Below are 7,221 nucleotides of genomic sequence, written 5' to 3' on the forward strand. Positions count from 1 at the left end.
CCTTCTTCATTGTTGGTGGTAGTATAGACTGGTGCAATCCCTGCAGAAATCACTGTAGACATTTTTCCTTAAAAAAACTAAATTTAGAGTTCCCATTTGATCCACATATTCCCCTTTTTGGTATCTTCTTAAAAGAATTGAAAGAATTGTACCACAGCAATACATGTGCATCTATGTTTATAGCAGCCCTATTTGTAATAGCTAAACCTTGAAAACAGCCCAAATGACAATCAGCCAGGGAATGGTTAAAGAAATGTGGTTTTTCTATGCAATGGAGTATACTCAGTCACAGAGGATAAACTTGAAACAAGACATATCTATGTAAATGGATACATCTTGAGACCATATTCTTAAATGAAATAAATCTGACACACATATAAATATTGCATTGTCTCTCTGGTATGAGAAAATGTAAGTGTAAATAAGGACCGAATGTATAATAGATATTGTACAATAGGATGAAAATATTTAAACTAGAAGGGCAGCTAGGGATGTAGAGGGAAGTAATGAAGAAATGGAAGAGAAAAAATACAACACTAAAGGAAAACTGGTAAAAAGCTTTTTATATACATATATTTAGTACAGGGACTACAGGGTCTCACTACACAGATCAGATTCATAGTAATCCTCCTGTTTTCAGCCTCCCAAGCGCTGGGATTACAAGTACATGCCACCACACCCAGTCTCAATCTCAGTCTCAGAGTGCCCCGGGGGCAGGGCTGGAACAGCATACCGGGGATCAAACTCCAGCCCTTGTGTCTGCCTAAGCAGGCCCTTTAATCCACTGAGCTATCTGGCCAGTCCACAAAAACTTTTTTTAGTAAAGAGAAGAATGGTTTGAAAGGAGGGGAGAAAAATGGGAACAAAAGAAGAATCAAGATATGTCATGCACAGGTACACATTCCCTATGATGAATGTGATCATTATATCTAAAATTAGATTTATAATGCATCCTCTATAAATAGCTCACTTATACTATTACAGTATTACACTGTTACAAATGGAATATTTTGTTCTCTTACACTTAAGAGCCAAGCTGGAGTGAAATCAAGATATTTTTAGACTTATCTTAAAGTAGTAAGTGTTACAACTTTACATTTATTTAATTAGAAGGGACATTTGGTTCTGTAAAGCATATGTGGAAAGAAACACCTAGCTTATGTATTGGAGTTTTGAAGCACAATCATTCAACATAAGCTGTTGGGATTTGTATTTTTTTAATAGATGTAGCTTAATAGAAATGTAAGCAAAACCTACTGAACAAACAATGTATCAAGTTTACAACAAGTGAAAATGACTTTTAAAAAGTCAACCTTTTCACTAAATCATCTCTGCTGGACATAGCAATGCTTTTATAGTTTGGTCTAAATTATTTCCTATATTAATTGGAAACAGTCAAACATTCCTATGTAGACCATTACATCTCCATATAGAGAGAAAACTATGTGAGAAATGTTCCTTCCATAAAGGAAAATCATAATAATAAATATAGAAAAACAGTGATGCATATTTTCCCATGAAGTTGAACTGATGTGAGCTTCAAAAGAGAGGGAAGAATTGACCCCATTATTGAGCAGCCTCTGGACCACTGCATCAACAAAACGCCATTGTGCTAAGTCTGCATGTGTAAATGATGAATTCTCAGAATTTATTCCTTGTCTCTGATTCATATTCACGTCGAAGTCGTTTTAATTGAATTATTGTCATTCTGGAAAACCAAAGATAATTTATGAAAGGAACCCTTTGAAATTATCCACACTTAAAATCTTTATTCAATGCAGGTTTAGACCAACAAGGGAACATGTTATAAAACAAATCAAATACTTCTGCCGTCTACACTTTAAATACTTCTTTGTTTTATTATATAATGAAATCAGAATCCTAAAGCTTTATACTTTCTTCCAAAAAAATATCATAATGTAATAAGTATAGAAAGACAATGCAGTGTATTATTTTCATAAATTGGCCTGACTAAACAAAAACCATTCAGCACAATTTATTTACACAATAGTTGGGAGCTCTCAAAACTCATCAGTAACAATTACTTCACTTCTGAAAATATTCAACAAGTGTCACACTATACAAGTCATGAGAGTGGGAGACATCATCAAAGTAGGAGTAATTATAATGGAGAAAACTGAATTGCCCACATCTCTGTAATCAACACTGCTAAGAAATAACACTCCTAGAAATATGATCAGCAGTGATACAAATACAGAAATATAATCACCAGTGACAGAAAAATCAGCATAAATTCAGTCCCATAAAATACATAGGGCTACATGTATGACATACAAACAGACATTCAGCAGGCAAAATTATGATTGTTATCCAAATCCCATAATTCTGAGACTTGTGATTTGTGATGGATTTTGCAAATCTTAATGAAATTTGCATATCATCCTAGTAGTCAAATTCTCTAAATTCGTAGATCTCCATAGATCTTCTTCATAGATCTTTCTTTTCTTGCAACTCTTTGATATATAAGTATCTAACCATGTCGTACAGATCTCTTTGGACTTATAAGTGGTTCTTTTCCGAGTTCCAGCCAATTTCTGAAGTGAGTAACAGCTGGTAATTATCTAATTTAATCCATTCAGCTGCTCTCAACTTCTACAATAAACATCATTAGATCTTCATTATAACCATGTGTAGAAATAACTGAATGAAGGGAAATAATTATACTACTTGTTCCAAGAAGATATCAGTTAACTGATAACATAATACTTTTCCTGATCTATATTTACTTCTACTTAGAGTGATTACAAGCATACCTAGGATGATGATAACGTGGCATTTACACATTCCTGGTATTTTAGGAATCTTAGAATTCTAAAGGTAGGACATCAGTAAAATGTACTGGTTGAGTTATATCTCTTTTGTAAGGAGAGTAGACTTTTAAATATGATATGACCCTGGTCAGCAGGGTGACTCTACGGAGAAAACTCCCTTGCACTCCCACTTGAGATCCCCTAAATACATCCAGGGTCTGACTCATTGTGTTGAGAAAGCTGAGCAGGACCCTTGGGCTCCTTCCAGGCGGGATCATAGAAATCATTCATCCCGAGGTCCCCGTAGATCCCCCACGTGTTCTTGGGGGCTGCCGATCTTCAGCAGTTAGGCAGCAGAGATGAAGAAGAGCTCGGGGGCCGGACTCCTCGTGCTTCTCCGCTCACAGACGAAGACAGCAGAGCCCAGGACGGTGTGAGGGGACCTGGGTACCGGGTGCAAGATCATATTAGTGGCGTGGCGACTATCCCAGGCCTCCGCCTTCTGCCTACTGTGGGTCAGGACTGAATGAATTCTGAATTTGTCCTCCCTCCCTTCACAGAAGACAACAGCGAGCCTCAGGGTCCTGGTGCTGGCTAAGCCAGTGTGCCTGAAGGGCAGGTGGGGGAGAAGGGCCTGCCCTGGGCCCCCATCTTCCCTCCCCTGCGGGTGCTCTGTAGAGATGTATACAGTATATCTATTTTTTTAAGCGACCCGCCTCCCCACTTCACCTCTAACACACCCCAAGGCCTCAGACCTCCCACTGCTGTGCTCTAGAGGGGCATTTGTCACATAACACATGGACTAGAGCTATTCCAGAGGGTTTGTCTTCTCCTGAGAACTCAAAAATAAAAGAATTAAAGGGGGAAATAATTATGTAAAAACATTAGAGATATTTTATTTAGAGGAATAACATATAGATCATAAACCGCAGCGTAAGAAAAGGAAAAGCTATTATCTCAAAATTCAGCAAACATGAAGTTTTCTTGTCACAAAAATGAAAGTAAACCTCAAATATTTGAGAATTTAGGAGAGTTTTCAAGGGCTATTTCACAACTTTGAATGCTTCCTTGGTTTAGAGATTTCTTTGCTTTTAAGTCTAGAGGTGTAATGCCCTTCCATGGAGCTCACGTATTCCTTGTCAAGAACAACAAAACTATTTTTCTGACTCCTAAAAGGAGAATAAGAAAGAGAGTGAAATATGTTTGGCATCTTCTCTGCCTGAAAACAAAATTTTTCCCCACTTGATATCAAGAAAGTGAAAAAAAAAAAAACACTTATCACAGTATTTTGTGGAGGAAAAAAACATGGGAAAGGGTGGAATGTATACCATGATTCTGTCATCGTCAACCACAGATGACAATGTAGTTGAGACTACAACCTACACTGTGTAGTCCTAGGTTGGTTTTTATTTATTTTTCTCTCCTTCACACCATGAAAGTTTATTGACATATTCCACAGCTTTTTCAACACTCCATTCCCCATTCTTATGTCTCAGTAAAACATTAGAAGAATATCTCTAAGCCTTTTAGTCATTTGATAAAATTGATTTGATATAGAATTAACGAGACTTACAAAATACACCATAATTTTGCCATCAGTATTGCCGGTGTTGCTCCCATAGTTCCTTTTGTATTCAGATAATGATACCTAAATTCTCTAAGTTTCATCCCATGGACAATATGAGCAGAAAAGTATTAAAATATGAATGTCTAAGAACTTCTTTAAGTGCAAAATATTTTAAAATGGTGACTGACATTATTATTGTATGAATCTGGTCAGCAATTTCATTCTTTATTGGCTTCTTTGTTACTGTACTTAGTTTCATCATGAGGAAAATATCATCCAGTAAAGCTGAGCTAATCTGCAGGATTATGAAACTTAAGAAGTATTTCAAATTGTTGCTTCATTTTTGAAAGACATTTAATAAACAATAAAAATTATGAAATATAAATCCTTGTAGGTAGGTAGAATTTCCCAATAAAAAATAAAATTAAATAAGGGAAGTTTGATGGAAGAAGATTAATGATGAAGGCTTGAAGACATCTATTTAGAAAGGAAACTTCATGGGCTGGGGAGATGGCTCAGTGGAATAAGCACTTCCCTGGCAAGTACAAGGACCTGAGTTCAATCCCTGGTTCTGCCAAAAAAACAAAAAAAAAAAAAAAAAAAAAAAAACTTCATTTAATTGCCATGAGAATATGATGGAACATTCTAGGACATAGTATACATATAAATATATGAAATAAAGCCATAAATGACCTTTTTATCACAATGTTTTATAACCATTACAGAAAATGTGAATATAGATTCTTCCTGCATGTTCTAGCTTATCATATGCATTACCTCATATGCATGTACAAATAACTTCTTCCATTCATTCATGAGATGTCAAGTACAAATGTAGCACTGCTCTGGATCTGAAGATGTCAACACACATTCTTAAGGCTTACTGAATAACTGGATGTAACTTTTATTTGATTTTCTTCAAGATGAGTTTAAATGTTCTACTCAAATATTTGAGAGGAAATGAAGGAGCAAGGGCCAATATTGAATAGGCTGCCTCAAGAAGCATTACCCTGATGCAAAGGAGCCTACAAAACTGAATAAATACAGAAGTAATTGTTAAGTCCAACAAGTTCAGGGAAAAAAGCTGAAGAGCACCAAGCTTCTGATTTTTTAAATATGAAGGCTAGGAGGATGAGGGAGATCAGGGATGAATAAATATTCCAGCCATTAGACCATGATATGCAAAACCTTACAAATATTAGAAAAATCGAGGTATATTCACTGTCTCATAATTACTAACTTGAATATGTAACTGCAGGTGACAGATGTAACTGGTGATATATGTGTCTACAGGTGGGCTTTGTTAGCCATGGTAAAGAATTTAAACCTAAAGAAGAGATATGAGAATATTTGATATTTAGAAAGTTGAAGTTATCTTCCTTGCTGGCTGACTAATCTGATAAGTTTCCAGAAAAGAAATTAATAGAGGGACTTTGAGATAGCTCAGCAGACTAAATGCTTCCTTCCTAAACGCTTCTCCAACAGCCTGCAGGAATCACAATTTTGCCTGCTGAATGTCTAGGAAGATTATCTTCCTTGCCTAAACTTTCCTTAGGTAAACACAGGGACCAGGGTTTGATCACTGGCACTACACGCAGTGCCAGCCTCACCCCCAGGCATGCTGAGCTGACCATGAGTCCAGGGCTGGTGGTGCATGCCTGTAATGCCAGCTCTGGGGAGCTAAAAATAGAAGATCAGTATGAGTCCGAGCTGCATAATGAAACCCTACACCAAATACATAAAGAAAATAAATTAATAGAATGTCCTACAGGTTTGAATTAACTGATTAGATGGATGGTAGTACCATTTTCTTTAAAATGGTATTAAAAAAAACAGATTTGATTTTTAAAAGAATGGCTTTCCTTCAGATATTTATTGTGTTTACATTTCAAACATTCAAGTAAAAATGCCACATAAATGTTTATAAACATATATTTAGAACTTCAGACTGTTTTGAATTGTTTGTATTTATTAGATTATTTAATCAAATCTAAATCACTGGCAATTAATATAGTAATACAGAAAACATCACCCAGAATTCATAGCTGGATAGAAAAGAAAATAACTGAAGTGTCACATACCTAGAGGAGACTCAGGACAAAACTTTGAATAGCATAGTGAGAAAAACTAAGAATTCCCTTGATTTGGGGCTGGTTTTGGAGAAGGCAAAAGAATATGAACTTTATTTTAAAAGGGAACACTTGATAATCCTAGATAAAGTAAGCAAGTTAAAAAAATAAATTTCAAAATAGATCCAATTTCATTTGGAGAGAAGGAATTCAATGCGAAAATCAATAAGAGGAATTTTAAGGGTTTAGTGGTTTTGGAATGCATCATAATTGGATATAAGGAAAAACTGGAATAGAGAAAATAAGATGTCAAGAAATTGGATGTATTGATAGTCAAGTGTCAGTGTGATAGTTTGGAGTAAGGCCAGTTTTTATAAAATTTGTGCAATAAATTCTTCTCTTAAATATTAAAATTACAGCAAATATCGTTAGACACAAGACTTTATAAGGAGTCAGTGCATATTAATGGCCCTGACTTTAATATCTTCATGTTAATTCTGCCCACAGTAAGAGATGAGGCAGTAAACAGGGGAGGGATTTATTAGATTCCAAAGGTTTAAATCAGCTTGGCAGAAATGGTAGAAAAGAATAATGCTTTTACTTGCACTTCCTAGAAGTAGATCCTGAATCAAGGCTTACATGTCATTACTTTACTAGGGAATGAACCACTGGAAAGCAAAGGGACAGAAAAGACAAGGGAAGGAGGCGAGGAATGAAAAAACAGCGAAGTACCCACTACTAGGCCCAGCGCTGCTTGCTATCACGTATGATGGGCTGCTCATTCTCCAACAGCCTGCAGCATCTCCAAAGGTCC

The sequence above is a fragment of the Octodon degus genome, unplaced genomic scaffold (assembly GCF_000260255.1).
Source record: "Octodon degus isolate 3935 unplaced genomic scaffold, OctDeg1.0 scaffold00150, whole genome shotgun sequence".
Taxonomy (NCBI): domain Eukaryota; kingdom Metazoa; phylum Chordata; class Mammalia; order Rodentia; family Octodontidae; genus Octodon; species Octodon degus.